Source organism: Nicotiana tabacum, chromosome 8 (assembly GCF_000715075.1).
Source record: "Nicotiana tabacum cultivar K326 chromosome 8, ASM71507v2, whole genome shotgun sequence".
Classification (NCBI taxonomy): Eukaryota; Viridiplantae; Streptophyta; class Magnoliopsida; order Solanales; family Solanaceae; genus Nicotiana; species Nicotiana tabacum.
In genome coordinates, this window is record NC_134087.1 from 31,787,469 (window position 1) to 31,804,609 (window position 17,141).

Sequence of the window (17,141 nt, forward strand, 5' to 3'; positions counted from 1 at the left end):
GACTCAGCCGACCCTGGCATTAAACCAAACGACATCGTTTGGTTTAATGAATTGATCCTGGCCCTTCATTCTATCTAATCCAACGGACAATATCAATCCACCCCACCCCTATATAAGTCCCAGGCCCCTACCCCGGCCCCAAACTAAACACCCCCCCTCCTACACTGTTCATCATCGTCCCCCAAACCCCCACTCCTAACCCTAGCCGCCCTAGGATCCCACCGCCTGAAACCCGGCGGCATCAACGCCGCCGGTCACCAAAATAACACCCTAGAACCCCCTGAACCTCCTCTATCCAGATATGCTAGCCACTTGGCTCGAATCTTTCTGAAGGTTCTCGAATCTTCATTTGAAGATTCGAGCCAAGCTCAGATCTAAACCAAACAACCCCTAGTTAACACCATAGCACCCCCTAGCATGCCTCGTTATGGATCTGACATCGGTTTGGTTCGAATCCCCTCAGAACTCTTCGAATCTTCTTTTGAAGGTTCGGACCAAACAAGAACAAGCTCAGATCTATTCTAAACTGGCACCAAATGACCCCTAGGCTACCCTCACCCGTGTTTTGTATTTGGTCCCCCTCGAATCTGACCAGAAATAGTTAAGTCCCAAATCGAACCTTCAGGAACCCTAGAAATACCAAATTTCTGGATTCTGTCCAAGTTGAATAAAGATTGAGGTTTAATCGACCTTAGTCGAAGTATTTTCAGTGGAAAATACTTCGACTAAGGTCTGTTTGATTTCAAACAAAGTCCGAATCCAAGATGAATCCAAGTCTGTAAATTTAAAGATTTAGAGGTATTTTTTCTTATTTTTCTTTTTGCATTCTATGTGTGTTTTGTGTTTGTTTTATTAGACTGTAATTTTCACATCTTCTATTTTGATTCTGTCTCCTACCCGTCTATATGATATAATAAGTAAATTGTTTCTGATGGTATGATTATTTACAATACGTGTAATCGACTCGATTAAGTTCGTCGTTAGTTATATTATGAATTCTCGTTAATACTGATTGAAATAATTTGTTTCTATAGACTGCTTGTTGACAATTGTTGTAGACAATCAGTTTAATTAATACTCGTCAATTAAATCACCTTTGTTTACATTTCAATAAGTCTGTCAGAATAAATGTTGTATGTATATTGTTTCCTGAACATTAAGTTTCAGGGCATTGTCAGTATATTGACAATGCTCCTGTATTTGTTTGCTTTTAGTTCAGTTTTGAATTTCAGTTGAAATAATCCTGCATGTTCTGTGTAATGTTAAGGGTGTTTTATTCAGTGTTCAGTTGAGAATCCCCTGTTTAAATTCAGTTCTTGTCAATCAGTTATTAGAAATGTGATATACTGTCTCAAAATCATAGGATTGGTTATAGCTGTAAATCAGAAGGATAATTAAGTTTATACAGATTATAGAATCTGTTTTACAGTGGGTTCTGATTTTTCAGTAATAACAGTAGGTTTTCAGGGGTACTACTGGTAACGAAACAGTGAAGGTAATATGATATAATAGGGGGCTGAAAGTGGTTTGTTAATGGTTTTAATTTAATGAGATAATGGGAAACAAAGGGTAATGGACTGCTTAAGATCAGGGAAAAGTTAACTTAATGGGGTTTAAAGTAGAAAAAGAGGGTTTTAATGGAATTTTTCTGTTTTTAAAAGATAAAAGGGGTCCATGTAGCACTAACAAGAAAAGGGGCAGACCTGTATAAATACAGGATCTGATGGGCAGATTAAGGCAGTTTTTTTGGGAGAGATTTCAGAACAGAATTTAGACAGACTTTAAGAGATTTAGAGAGGAAGAGAAAAAATCTGAAAAGATACAGTTTTCAGACAGATAAGTAGAGCTTAAGGGGACTGGAAAGGTTACAGTCATAATAAATTTGAAGGAGGGTTACAGTCGCACACACACACAGATACAACAGCAGAAACAGAAAATCAGAAAAATGGGAATTTGAAACCGAAAAGAAACTGAAATCTGAAATATTGTTCTTTTGTTGAATCTGTTCAATTTTTTTTGGTTCCACTGGTTCAGTTAAACATCTGAAGTTTTTTTTTATTTAACTGTACTATGCATCTGTTTTCTTTGGGTCTTATTATTGCTCAAATCTGTGGGAATACTGGTATTTTGCTGAGTTTGTTACTGCTGTTACTGCTGAAATTTACTCCTTCCACCTTCATTTTCAGGTACATGTCTTTTAAATTTCATGTTGGAAAGAGATTCAACATGACTAATCAATGCAGCTTGAATTGCAATTCTGTTTTTTCCATTTGTCCAAGTTCACCAGTTTAAATTTCATTTTGTTTCATGTTAGATAATTAGTAGTGAATTCAGTTTGATAACTATGAGTTAATTGTCTTACCTTGAAATTCATATAAGTTTTTGTAATAATGTTAGCTCTCCATCTCATTAGTTTTGTCATGTTTGAACTGTCAAGGTAAGAAACATGATATAAAGATTGGCCATTAATTAGGCCTTGTGACATTGTTAGTTGAATAAAGAATAGCGTGAAAAATATAAAAACCATATTGCTAGTTTATTCTGATCATCTGATTTAGTTGTGGAAGGAATGATATAAGTTGTACGTTCATATGTGGCATCATAACAGGTATCTATAGAAACATTAGTGGACGGTAAGTTGAGTTAATATGGCACATTATGATGTTAAAGTGTTACGAATGTTTCAAAACATACAAATATGAACATATGACATGTAAGGCAATGTTGTTAATCAATTTGTATAATAATTCCCTTTCTTATCAATTTAATGCTTATTTACCATCCTAAATAAATAATTAGGCCTATTGGATTAAAAGCAAGTATATGAGAATAAAAATGAGATGTACAAATTGCAACACTTTACATCAACGACAATTAGAAATAGGACTTGCATTAAAAAAAAATAATAAAAGTTCTTGAAAAATATTCTTCCCTTTATAAATCATTTTTAATTTCATATATAATTCATTATCGAGCATATAGATATATATGTCGTATTTGTGAAGAGTAGTATTAATCATGTTCTTATTCTTTATTTTGAATTTGAATAGTCTTGGGATGAACATAATTAATATTCGGAAATTATAGTCAACGGGCAATATTTAATAAATCATGAATTCTTTTAAGAATTTAAAGGCATCCCCTAAAATATGAATCCCCCAATAAACAATTTTGTGGAAAATCCATAATATTGTTAACAAAAATTTTACGCAACCAGGGATGCGTTCGCGCACCCTGATTATATTTTTAAAAGCAAAAAATTCGGATTATGCTTACGCGCAATTTCGAGTGAATATTTAATAAAATGAATTTCTTTAAAAAAAATATTAAATAATTTTATATAACCCGAGATGTGCAGTTCATTATCTAAATACAAGGGTGATGATGTTCCTGATTTTATTTTTCGAACATATGTTTTGTTGATAAAAACTATAACAATTTTATTGTGTACACGTACGCGTGGCACGATCTCCGGTAATTATAAAAAGTATATAATACGAATATATGTACGCGTAATTCGTCCATATAATTGTAAACAATAAGTAAAAGCGGTTGTAAAATCATGCAATAAAAACATATTTAGTAAAAAATCAAGATAGTTAAGCCAAGAATGAAAGCAGTTGAGCGACCGTGCTAAAACCACGGAATTCGGAAATGCCTAACACCTTCTTCCGGATTAACAGAATTCCTTACTCAGGATTTCTGGTTCGCAGAATAATAAAAAGAGTCATATTCTCCTCGATTCAGGGATTAAAATTGGTGACTTGGGACGCCTTAAAATTCCCAGGTGGCGACTCTGAAATAATTAAATAAATCCCGTTTCGACTGTCCTTTAATTGGAGAAAACTCCCTTGTACCCCTCGCGGGCGCGGAAAAAGGAGGTGTGACAACACCTCAAATGCAATGCTTCATACTCACACTGTCATGTTCAGAATCAAGCAAACCTATGATTCAACCTCCAAGTTTCAACAAACAAGAGAAGCTTTACATTAACAGACCAACTAACCATAACAGTTAAACTTTGCAAATATTGGGAGAACTAGTCGACCTAAAACTAACAATAATGTGACACCTTTTAGGAATCCATACAATCACAAAGCTGAACGCAATCGTTCATTTAAAACGACGAAATCTTGACTCAAAAGATAACTCGACCCCAAAATAACAGTTACATCACACAGGGAATAGAAGACGAACACTCAAACCAGCTCTTACTGACTGAACGTACTCAAGCACATCACACCAGTGAAAAGATACTCATCAGCAAGAAACAATGTATCAAACATCACTTTCGAATACGAATCGAAACTAAATGATAATTCTAGGTTCGACTCCTACATGAAATTTGATCAAAGAAAACGCCATTCTATAAACAAACCCCATAGCTTAAGAACACCTTAAAATAGAGGTACATAGGAGAAGAAGTCGAACCTGAAATTGCAAACTTTCTTTATAATAATTACAGAAGTAGCAAATACACCTTTTGATTCCAAAATCCTAGCGAGGTTCAGCAGCAAATCAGTAGGACAGCAGTAGAAACGAAATCGACGAACTTGAATCTCATGAATATTCAATAGACCTCAGTTGATTTCCATCTTTTTGGAACCCAAAATCAGATTGAACACTCTAAATGTTTTTGTATTTTTTTCAATTTTCAAAGAAGCTTTCCGAGAAGAAAATGAGAAGCCCAAAAAAATCCTTAAACCTTTACCTTCCAATTTTTACTCCAGAATCCTCCTCTTAAAAAATCGGAATCGGCCCTTTTTAAAAACGAAACTCTGATGAATGTGCGCCTCGGATTGAGTGAAATCAATCCAACGCCTCACACTCATCCAACGATTGTTCTCAGAACCTTCCAATCGCGCGCTATATCTCGAATTCGGGCGAGTGAGGGGGAGGGGAATCTTTGGTGTCAGAAACCGTTACAGTTATGGCAGGAAGAGAGAAGGGAGAGACGCGAGTTGGAGATTGGGGATCGCTTGCCATGGATTCGGACTGAATTGGGGCTTGGTTTGGGCGAGAGAGATGATTGAACAGTAACTGCGCCGCTTTTCTGAGTTTTAGGATTTAAGGCTCGTTTGCTTCTTTTGTGTTATTAATATTTGGGGTCGGGTTGGGTTTGGGGCTGGACCTGGGCGGGCTAATTGGGATCAGATTTTAGGTTAAAAGGGTTGGGCATAATTGGGTTATTGGGGTGGGATTTGGGCTTAGCCATTGGCCCAATTGGTTTTAATAATAGAACTTCTTCATTTTCCCTTTTCCTTTTGTTTTCCTTTTTCTTTCTTTAATTAATAAAATCCTAAATCAACTCCTAAATTAATTTAAGTTGTAAAATTAAATTAATTGCTTAGTCACAATAATTATAAAATTACTTAGTCCTAGATCAAAAGGAAAAATCAAATGACTAAAATTAAAAGGTGTAAAATGAGCTATTTTGTGATTTTTATTTTTTTAATAAAAGAAATAAATGCTAATTAATTCCAAAAATGTAAAATCAAACCTAGATTCAATGCGTATATATTTTTTATTTTTAATGGAAATTAAATATGCACAAAAATGCTAATAATTAATAAAATTCTACAAAAAGTCCTATAAAATTGCAAAACTTGGAAAAAATTATTTTCTTATATTTTATGGGAGTAATTCATATAAGGCAAAAATCACGTGCTCACAGCTACCCCTCTTTGCTCGGAAACCCGAAGGGTTTTCGTGCAAAGATAAAGTGAGCGGATACGAGCGACTTTTTGCCCGTATGAATACTCCGTGGGAAGCATTTTTGAAAGATTTGACCGCACCCTGCTCCCGAGGTTGCCTACATATCCTTGGCTATCAAGGAATCAGGTGAGTGTAGTTCGGAAAATTTTGGTAGCCGGGACTACCAGGAAGCTGTGATTCCACTGTTGTTGTTGCTGCTACTGCTTGCTGAACCACTTATTACACCAAGCCAAAACAAAAGAAACTAGACTAAACTATGATCTATGAATTACAAGAATCCTATCTATATCTTCGAACTTAAACTTGCAGTTTCTGCTGACTTGTACTCTCTGAGTGAGCTTCCTTTGTCGCTGACTTGAATTGTATTCTGAGGTGCTTTCCCTTTGTTCTCCAGGAGGGCGCCTGATTACTAAACTTGAACCATCTTTTCTTGAACATTGTTGTTTTCCCTTTGAACTTTTGTCGTCTTCCCTTGTTCTTCAAGTGGGCATTTGATTACCGACGCTTGAATTGCTCTCCCTTTGTTTTCCAGGTGAGCTCCTGATTACCGAAACTTGAACTGCTTCTCCATTTGTTCTTCAGGTGGGCTCCTGATTACCGACGCTTGAATTGATTCTCCCTTTGTTCTTCAGGTGAACTCCTGATTACCGACGCTTGAATTGCTCCTCCCTTGTTCTTCAGGTGGGTTCCTGATTACCGTCGCTTGAATTGCTCTCCCTTTGTTCTCTAGGTGGGCTCCTAATTACCAATACTTGAACTACTTCTCCCTTTGTTCTTCAGGTGGGCTTATGATTACCGACACTTGAATTGCTTCTCCTTTTGTTTTTCAGGTGGGCTCCTGATTACCGATGCTTGAATTGCTCCTCCCTTTGTTCTTCAGGTGGGTTCCTGATTACCGACGCTTGAATTGTTCTCCCTTTGTTCTCCAGGTGGGCTCCTGATTTCCAACACTTGAATTGCTTTTCCCTTTGTTCTCTAGGTGGGCTCCTGATTACCAACACTTGCATTGATTTTCCCTTTGTTCTCCAGGTGGGCTCCTGACTGCTGAACTTGAATTGTATTCCTTTTCTTTGAAACTTGAATTGTTTTCCCTTTGTTCTCCAGGTGGGCGCCTGACTGCTGAACTCATCCCGCTTTCCTTTGAACATTGTTGCCTTCCCTTTGTTCTCCAAGTGGGCGCTTGATTACCAACATTTGAATTGTATTCCTTCCCTCTGAAACTTGAATTGTTTTCCCTTTGTTTTCCAGGTGGGATCCTGATTACCAACACTTGAATTGCTTTTCCCTTTGTTCTCCAGGTGGGCTCCTGATTACTGACACCTGAATTGTCCTTTTCTTGAGACTGCTTTTCCTTTGAACTATCCTCCCTTATTTCTCCAAGTAGGTGCCTGAATGCCAAAACTTTAACTGCTTTGTATTCTTGAAATTCGTGCTATGTTCCCTTGTTCTTCAGGTGGGCGGCTGATTTCAACAAAATAGACAAAACAAAAGAAATTTTCCTGCCCCAGTTTGGTATTGGAAACATACGTGAGTGTTAACCGAGAATAAATTCTAACTAAATTCCCTTATCCTGAAACTTTCAAACCAAGCCTCATCTCAAAAGTGAAAAACTTTAAATGCTAAATGATACTTCCCCAAAGTGGAACTTACGCTAAATCTTGTTATCTATGAAAGCCTTGAAATTAACTAGGTCTCATTATCTAGGAGGGTCCTGAAAATTAAATCTTATCTTAAGAGTGAAAACCTGAAAGCTAAATCTTATTTCCTAACGGTAAAACTTACGCTAAATCTCAATATCTATGAGGGTCCTAAAAACTTAAAATTAAATCCAATTATCTAGGAAGGTCCTGACAACTTAAAATTACATCCCATTTTCTAGGAGGGTCCTGAAAGCTTAAAACTAAATTCCATTATCTAGGAGGGTCCTGAAAAGTAAAATCAAGTCTCCTCTTTAGAGTGACCACTTTAAGGCTAAATTATATTTCCCTACGGCAGAACTTAAGCTAAATCTTGTTATCTAATGGAGGTCTTAAATCTAAGTCCCATTTTTCAGGAGGGTCCTGAAAATTTCAAATTGAATCCTATCCTAAGAATGAAAACTTCAAAGCCAACTTGTGTTTCCTCCAGATACAGCTTATGCTAGATCTTGTTAATCATACTGTTTTGAATTTTAGCTAGGTCGTATTGTCCAGGAGGGTCTAGAGGATTTACGGTCGAACCTGTCCGGTACTTGCTTTCTTTACAGAAGGTTTCTCTGAAGTAAATGGCATTTTCTCGACCTCTTTCAAATCAAAGAAAAAGCTTGTCAGTTCAAAATATGGTGATTAGTTTGTGGCATTCTTGCTGAAGGTGGCCTCTCCGCTGCTGTGCTTTGCTTTGACTGGTTGCCTTGAACTGGCCAAGAACTGTTTGACTTTCTGACTGACTCTCAACCGCAGGACCTTGGATGACCCGAGTGCTCTACACCCAAACCGTTGTCTTACATTTCTAACCTTTCTAACTGAACCTTTGTATCTCCCACAAGACTACTAAACCCGTCGACCAATGGAACTTTCACTGATACCTTATTTCCCACTTTACTTCATGCTATCTCTGGTATGCTTTAGCCGCACTTTGCTTTGTGCAATTTCGGAAGCTGGTAGTAAGCTTTGAAATCCCTTTTTACTTGCTTAAACAAGGCTGACATTGGAAAAGCCTTAGAGATATAAACCCAAAAGAAATAAAATGCAATGACTTCGAGGGTAAAGAAATAAAGAAGAGACACTGAAACAAGATGACTGTTTGAGGGAGAAAATGAAAAAGGAACTTATCTGAGTGAGGCAACTAGCACCAATGATCATGACATGCATTTCGGATTGATCAGCCCAGCCCGTTCATCCAATCACCTTTCGGTTGTCATACTTTATGCCCCGAGATCTCCAAAACCCAATCTCTTCGCCAAGTCACTGACCTTGTTCGGCTTGCGGTGCCCTGAAGGGTTTTCACCAACAAACCTCTCTCATTTGTTCATCTCTCAACTCACCTTCGCCTTACTGTGCCCGTGAATTTTTTCACCAATAAGACTCTCTCATTTTTAATTTTTCTCAGCTTTCCATCACCTTACGGTGCCCGTGAGGGTTTTCACCAATAAGACTCTCTTATTGTAAGGCCCTGGAATGTTTTTTCTTTCAAGTAACTTAAGATTTCGTCGTGCCAAGGTTGACTAATTATTTCATTTTGTGTGCAAATGAGGATTCATGATATAATGGGTATCAATTGGATATGTTAATAAGCATATAATTCATATTAGAGGTGGATTGGGGTCTAAGGCGAGGCCTAAGTCTAAGCCAAGTTGGAAAATTTCATAATAGACGAAAATTGTAAATGAGTGCGCACAAGACCTCACTTTGGACGATCATATCTCCAGTTCTATAAGGAGTTGTGTGATTAACAACCTATCAAATTAAAGCCCGTTGAGTCTAGTTTCCAACTCAACAAACCGTTTGTCATTTGTAGTTGTATACAGAAAGTTATGATTATTTTACTGGGCATGTGTCAGTAGCACGGCCTTAGCGCGGGAGCGCGTAGCCAGCGCTAATTGAGTTTCTTTCTGCCTCGTTAGCGCGGCCTATGCGCGGGCGCACTAGTAGCAGGCCCCTAAATACCTCAAGACCGGTCTAGAGAGTTCCCAAGTCATTTTTGGGGTTAAGGCTTGCTCTCTCAAGGGGATTTCGTCCCAAACTTCATCCCTATGATCCAAGGTAAGGTTTTTAGAATACTTTGAGTGATTTCTACCCCCTAAACACCTTTACTAACAAGGATTAATCTTGAAAATCCTTAGAACTTCCTTAAAATCTTTGAATTTTTCAAGAACACCAAAAGTGGGGATTCTTAAAAATTCTTACTACAAGAGGTATGTCTATCATCTCTAACTACTCTATGGTAATTATTTATGTATGATATACACATTAGAACTCATGGAATGGTGATTGGGAGCCATAAGTGTCTAACCTAGGTTGTGTTGATATTGTAGAGATTGGGAGATGGGTCATTGAGGTACGATTCTTGGTATAATAGTATTATGTATGCATGCATGTGCAAATAGGGTTGCGGGAAGATTGATGAACATAAATAGGTAAAGATTGGGTTGGGGAATGAAGGAAATCTTGTAAAAGGAAGTTAATATTTATGATGCTCAACTAGTGTTTGATAAAATGCTCCAATAAGTTGAAACCATGATTACCTTCCTAATTTGTGTTAATTTTGTTACGTCTCAAAATAGATTGAAGTTGCTAGAGTTTCCGGAATATCGTAGTAACTTAAGGAAAGCTAAAACGAGGTATGTATGGCTAACTTTGACCTTTGTAAAGTCACTTTGTTTGGTGCACGAATATCTGGTATGTAATATCTACGTGAACTACTTGTGGAATTATTGTGTTTGGTATGATTTGATTGTTTGTGGTTAGATCTCCTGATATAATGGTGTCCGTAATTGGCAATAAACCAAATGTGTGATTGTGAATGTGTTATGTGGTAAGAGTTGAGAAACAAATGATAGAAGGAAATCGTGAATGATGAAATTGGAACAATTGTGGTAATAACATATATGGCTTGTATTGGCAATTATCGCGGTGATATAAAATGCATACGAGTTGTTGAACATGACGGAAATAGTATTGATGGTTGTGGAAATCCTTTGAGAAATTATTATTATTGTTCATAACATATATGGCTTGTATTGGCAATTATCGTGGTGATATAAAATACATACGAGTTGTTGAACATGATGGAAATAGTATTGATGGTTGTGGAAATTCTTTGAGAAATTATTGTTATTGTTCTTCGAGAAATTGTTGTGGTTGTTCTTTGTGAACTATTGTTGTTGTTGTTGTTGTGTTGTTTGTGAATTGTGATTGTACGGTGGGATCGGGTTGCGCGCCGCAACACGAAGTAATAAGGTGTGGGTTGTGGTGATAAGGGTGGCCGAGGTAATAAGAATGGAAAGTGATTGAAATCACTATTGAAATGAAAATATGAGAAAATTGTGAAATCATTGATATGAAAATGTTGAAGGGGAAATGGAGAGTTTGTAACTTGTTTGGCTTGATTGTTTTCTTTCAGGTGTATTTGATTGGTAATTTCATTAATACTTGTTACTTGTGTTTTGTGTATGGTTGAGTTTACTCAGGGCGCGTTTGTTCATACATACCAGTACAATTCAAATGTACTGATGTCCCTTTTGCCGGGGGCGCTACATTCGTGTTATGATTGTAGGTGGATCCATAGCAGGTACTCTAGTCCACCGTCCGTAGCTCCCCTTCACTTTCCTCCAGAAGCATTGGTGAGCCCTTTTCCTCTCGGGGCCTTGCGTGGCTCATGCCGCTTTCCTTCCCGGAGTCTTATTATGGTATTTGTGTAAGGTATAGTTGGAGCCTTGTTGCCGGCAAGTATCGTATCATCCTTTAGTATCCTTAGAGGCTTCGTAGACAGTAAATGTGGGTTGCGAACTTATGTAAATATGTATTTTGTATATGGGGCGATGTAAGTTGTAAACTTCATTAAGTGGCTATGTACGTTTTGTAAAAAGGGTGTTTTAATTTACAAATGACTATTTCCTTGATAAATGGACAATGAAAATGCGGGATAACACGTGGAATAGGAAAGGCACCCAGGTCCTCTTGGCCGGGGCTACCCGGTCGAGTGCCGGTCGCGCTCCTCGAATTTTGGGGCGTTACAAACTTGGTATCAGAGCCTAAGGTTTTAAAGTGTCCTAGGATGTCTCGGAGCCGTGTCCAGTAGAGTCCTTCTTATCGGTGTGTTGTCGACCACATCTATAAGTTGGAGGCTACACGGATATTTAGGAATGTTACCCTTCTTCAACACTCCAGATCGTGCGATAAAGCGTGACTATAAGATTGTTTTCTAACTCGTGCGTGGAGATTCAAGGTAAGTTTAAACGCTCTTTCATCTATTTCAAGTAGTGTTGTCATATGGCATGACCAATGGGAAAAGGCATGAATATTAAGGAGATGGCATATGTATCATGTAAGACATGACTAAGAGTAATGAAAACATGTAGGTCGCTTATAGGAGACAAGAAGTTATGAAAGGAGAGTAAATTGAACCCATGAAGAGAAGACTCATGTACAACGAACTTTATAGAAAATCTAAAAGTGTACGAAGTGATATTACACTCCTAAAGGATATTGACATGAGGAATTGGAATCCCAAAGCCCGTGTGGCTAAATAAGAGAAGAGAACTTATGAGGTTAATACCATTGTGACTTCAATCTCCCTAATAGTCGAACATATATGTGAGGGATAGAGAAATGAAACATATGTCCATGAAGTTGCTAAATTCAAGACTTGTGTCAAAATCCGGGACATTCGCCTCAAGTGGGGGAGGAAGGGCCATAGTGAGGCCACTTAAATATAATGAAACAAGAGTAAGACCATGCAACTTTGATGTTTGAATATTTTGTTGAAGACATGCGTAGTCTAGAAAAGTGATAATGGATAATGTGATTATCTGAAAGGATATGCTAATGATAGACCACTAGTACCACTAGTACCCCAAAAAAAAAAGTGGAAGGTTAAGGAAGGTAAATTCTTCATACATGGCAATGTGAATGATAGGGTCAACGATCCTAGAAACTAAGAGTAGGTTTGTAAAGGGGTTCTATACTTGTTAGAGAGCTAGGGACAATGCATCCCAAGTAAGTACTATATACCAAAGGTGAAAATTTTGCGAGTTTTTAGAATGGGTTAATCATGGAATTGCGATTCAACCAAAGTTTCAAGACGTTAAGAAAGGTGAAGTGAGTGGGGGAAATAAATGTGATGCTATAATAACCCACGAGGGTATTTGGGCTTGATGGAGGGCCTCTAAAGAATCTTACAAGCAAAGAAGTGCGGATGAACACACTTTCCCACGGATATCCTAACAAGAGTTAAGAGGTGAGCGGGATAAATAACTAAGGGAAAAAACCACGTAACATGTGGAAGAATGCATGGCTATTCACTAGCTAGGAAGAATGAGGTGAGAAGAAATGGGGAGAAAACCTATAAATTGAGATGATCACGGGTATCATAAAATATCTTGTATCAGAATGGTGGACTCGCTTAGCGTATAAGTGTTAATAAAAGTTATAAAGGACTAACTGTAATGCAACCGACTTGGGTGACACTGAATGGCAACTAAAGGAGCTAAAGATAGTTCATGTCTACATATAATGGAAAGTGAGACTAATAGTGGTGAAGTTGTGGTATGATAAACTCATTAAATCAGGCACAATGATATTACAAGTTCACGGGAGGTAGACAAGTATGTGGCAAAATAAGGCTATCAATTATGCACTATGAGCGAAATAGAATGGGAATGAATATTCCAGTTAGAAAGAAAAGATGGTACCAACATATATTGTTCGGGCTAGTGGCACTTTCTGAATTGAATATGTATGAAGGGTATTGATATGCGTTTTGGGTGGTGTTGAACAGTAAAGAGAGATCATGAAAATGTTCACAAGGGAAAGTGGAGTGGTTTCTTAAATTCTATAAGTCATGTAAGGAGGGAAAAGGTTGTCTAGGAAAGGTCTGAGCACAGTGTTACATTACATTTGATGCAATGTCGTGCATGTCGATGATGTGAAGGTGTGTGCGCAGGCTAGAAGATGTTATTCCTTTGAAATAGAAGGTTCTATAAGAAAACTCATCCAGTAATGTCTTTTGTTGAGAATTTGGAAGAGCAAGTTGCATATATTCACAAAAGATTGTAACCATATCAAGGAAATTATTGAAGAACTCAAATCCTAGGAGGTCATATGTAAGAGAAATGTGATAAAGATGTCCCACTAATGATGCAACATGTAAAGGTGATAGTTATGCCTCTAGGCAACTCAAGAATCATGGAAAGAACCCTGCAACACATGACTTAGAACTTGTGGCGGTAGTTTTTGTGTAAAGATTTGGCGACATTATGTGTATGGGGTCCACGTTGATGTATTTACGGACCACAAGCGCCTCAATATATTTTCAAGCAAAAGGAGTTGAATCTGAGACAGAGAGGATGGCTCGGGTTAGTCAAGGACTATGACATTGAGATTCTCTATCACCCGAGAAAGGCCAATGTCGTGGAAGATGATCTTAGCTGGAAATCTATGGGTAGTTTAGCTCACTAGGCGATATGTCAAAGGTAGTTGGCCATGGAGGCTCACTAGTGGCTAGTTTGAAAGTTTGTCTTGTAAAGTCTAATGAAGGTAGGGAAAATGTGCAAAATAAGGCTGAATCGTCGCTTGTGGTGGAGCAGTATGCTCAACTGTATATCAAAGAAATAGACAGGTTGCATGGCACTCTAGCCTAAATCATTTCCGATCGAGGGGCTCAATTCACGACAAACTTTTGGAAGAAATTTCAGCAAGGTTTGAGTACTCAAGTAAATCTTAGTATAGCCTTTTATCCACAAACTGATGGGCAGGCAGAGCAGACTATTCATATGCTCGAAGATATGTTGCGAGCTGGTGTTCTAGGTTTCAAAGGTAGTTGGGATGACCATTTGCCGCTTGTTGAGTTTGCTTACAATAACAACTTTCATGCTATTATTCAGATGGCCCCATTTGAGGCATCGTATGGAAGGAAGTGTAGATCTACGATTGGGTGGTTTGAGGTTGGTGAAGAAGAACTGTTAGGGCTAGATCTTGTGCATCAGGCTATGGAAAAAGTTAAAGTCATTCAGGAGAGGATGAAAACTGCTCGGAGTCGTCAGAAATCCTATGCAGACGTGCGTCAAAGAGAATTGGAATTCCAAGTAGATGATTGGGTGTTCTTGAAAGTATCTCCCATGAATGGAGTCATGCGGTTTGGGGAGAAAAGGAAATTGAGCCCAAGGTATGTCGGGCCATATCGGATCGCTCAAAGGATATGACAGGTGGCTTATAGGCTGGAATTGCCCCTTGAGATGTCATTAGTACATTCGGTATTCCATGTGTCCATGTTAAATAAAGTAGTGGGAAATCCATCCGCTATTGTGCCAGTTGAAACTATCGAGGTTAGTGAAGAGATGTTATATTAAGAAATCCCATTTGCCATTCTTGATAGGCAAGTCTGAAAATTGAGGAACAAGGGAATTGCTGCAGTTAAAGTATTATAGCGAAGTCAACAAGTCGATGAAGCCACATGGGAAGCGGAAAAAGAAATGAAAGAGAAATATCCCCATCTGTTCGAACAAGTCTAGTAGGGATCGTGCGAACGGTTGTCTTTAAGCAATTTGAGGTAGTGTTTAGATTTGTGCAAGACACCCCATTTTCCCCAAATTGCCTTAATGTTGTAACTTCTTAATATGTGCCAAATTTGAAATGTTGATGCTATTAGGGTAATGTGCAACCCTTGAGGTAAATGATAAATTGAAGCGTTTTTGACATGTTAAAGTGATTGAATTGTATGGGGCTCATTGAAGTAACCCAGTTTTGTGCAGTAAATGACATTGGTTGAACCATGTGCAATTTGCAGTGTAAAGAGAGTGAGCTAAGTGTAAGTTGTTTAAAGTGTATGAATATGTATAAGTTGTTGAGGTAATGAATTGTATACCAGTTGTAGGGATGACAGAAACTGTGTAATGGTACTTGGAAATACGTTTTGGGGGATCTCTGACAGGTAGATAGGCCTAATTACAAAGGAAACTCTGGCGAAATTTTCGGAAATTTAGGGAGTTAGCCAAATTCGGGGCTGTTGATATATTTCATGATGTGAACAAGCTGAAGTTACATAAGGATGGATAATGAATGAACCTCGATCCTCATTCGAGGATGAATGATCCTAAGCGGGGGAGAATGTAAGGCCCCGTTTCTTTTTTTCAAGTAACTTAAGATTTCGTCGTGCCAAGGTTGGCTAATTATTTCATTTTGTGTGTAAATGAGGATTCATGATATAATGGGTATCAATTGGATATGTTAATAAACATATAATTCATATTAGAGGTGGATTGAGGTCTAAGGAGAGGCCTAAGTCTAAGCCAAGTTGGAAAATTTCATAATAGACGAAAATTGTAAATGAGTGCGCACAAGACCTCACTTTGGACGATCATATCTCCAGTTATATAAAGCTTTGTGTGATGAACTAACTACCAAATTAAAGCCCTTTGAGTTTAGTTTCCAAATCAACAAACCGTTTGTCATTTGGAAATGTAAAGTTATGATCATTTTACTAGGCATGTGTCAGTAGCGCGGCCTTAGCGCGGGAGCGCGTAGCCAGCGCTAATTGAGTTTCTTTCTGCCTCGTTAGCGCGGCCTATGCACGGGCGCGCTAGTAGCAGGCCCCTAAATACCACAAGACCGGTCTAGAGAGTTCCCAAGTCATTTTTGGGGTTAAAGCTTGCTCTCTCAAGGGGATTTCGTCCCAAACTTCATCCCTATGATCCAAGGTAAGGTTTTTAGAATACTTTGAGTGATTTATACCCCCTAAACACCTTTACTAACAAGGATTAATCTTGAAAATCCTTAGATCTTCCTTAAAATCCTTGAATTTTTCAAGAACACCAAAAGTGGGGATTCTTAAAAATTCTTACTACAAGAGGTATGTCTATCATCTCTAACTACTCTATGGTGATTATTTATGTATGATATACACATTAGAACTCATGGGATGATGATTGGGAGCCATAAGTGTCTAACCTAGGTTGTGTTGGTATTGTAGAGATTGTGAGATGGGTCATTGAGGTACGATTCAAGGTATAATAGTATTATGTATGCATGCATGTGCAAATAGGGTTGTGGGAAGATTGATGAACATAAATAGGTAAAGATTGGGTTGGAGAATGAAGGAAATCTTGTAAAAGGAAGTTAATATTTATGATGCTCAACTAGTATTTGATAAAATACTCCAATAAGCTGAAACCACGATTACCTTCCTAATTTGTGTTAATTTTGTTACGTCTCAAAATAGATTGAAGTTGCTAGAGTATCCGGAATATCGTAGTAACTTAAGGAAAGCTAAAACGAGGTATGTATGGCTAACTTTGACCTTTGTAAAGTCACTTTGTTTGGTGCACGAATATCTGGTATGTAATATCTACGTGAACTACTTGTGGAATTATTGTGTTTGGTATGATTTGATTGTTTGTGGTTAGATCTCCTGATATAATGGTGTCCGTAATTGGCAATAAACCAAATGTGTGATTGTGAATGTGTTATGTAGTAAGAGTTGAGAAACAAATGATAGAAGGAAATCGTGAATGATGAAATTGGAACAATTATGGTAATAACATATATGGCTTGTATTGGCAATTATCGCGGTGATATAAAATGCATACGAGTTGTTGAACATGACGGAAATAGTATTGATGGTTGTGGAAATCCTTTGAGAAATTATTATTATTGTTCATAACATATATGGCTTGTATTGGCAATTATCACGGTGATATAAAATGCATACGAGTTGTTGAACATGATGGAAAT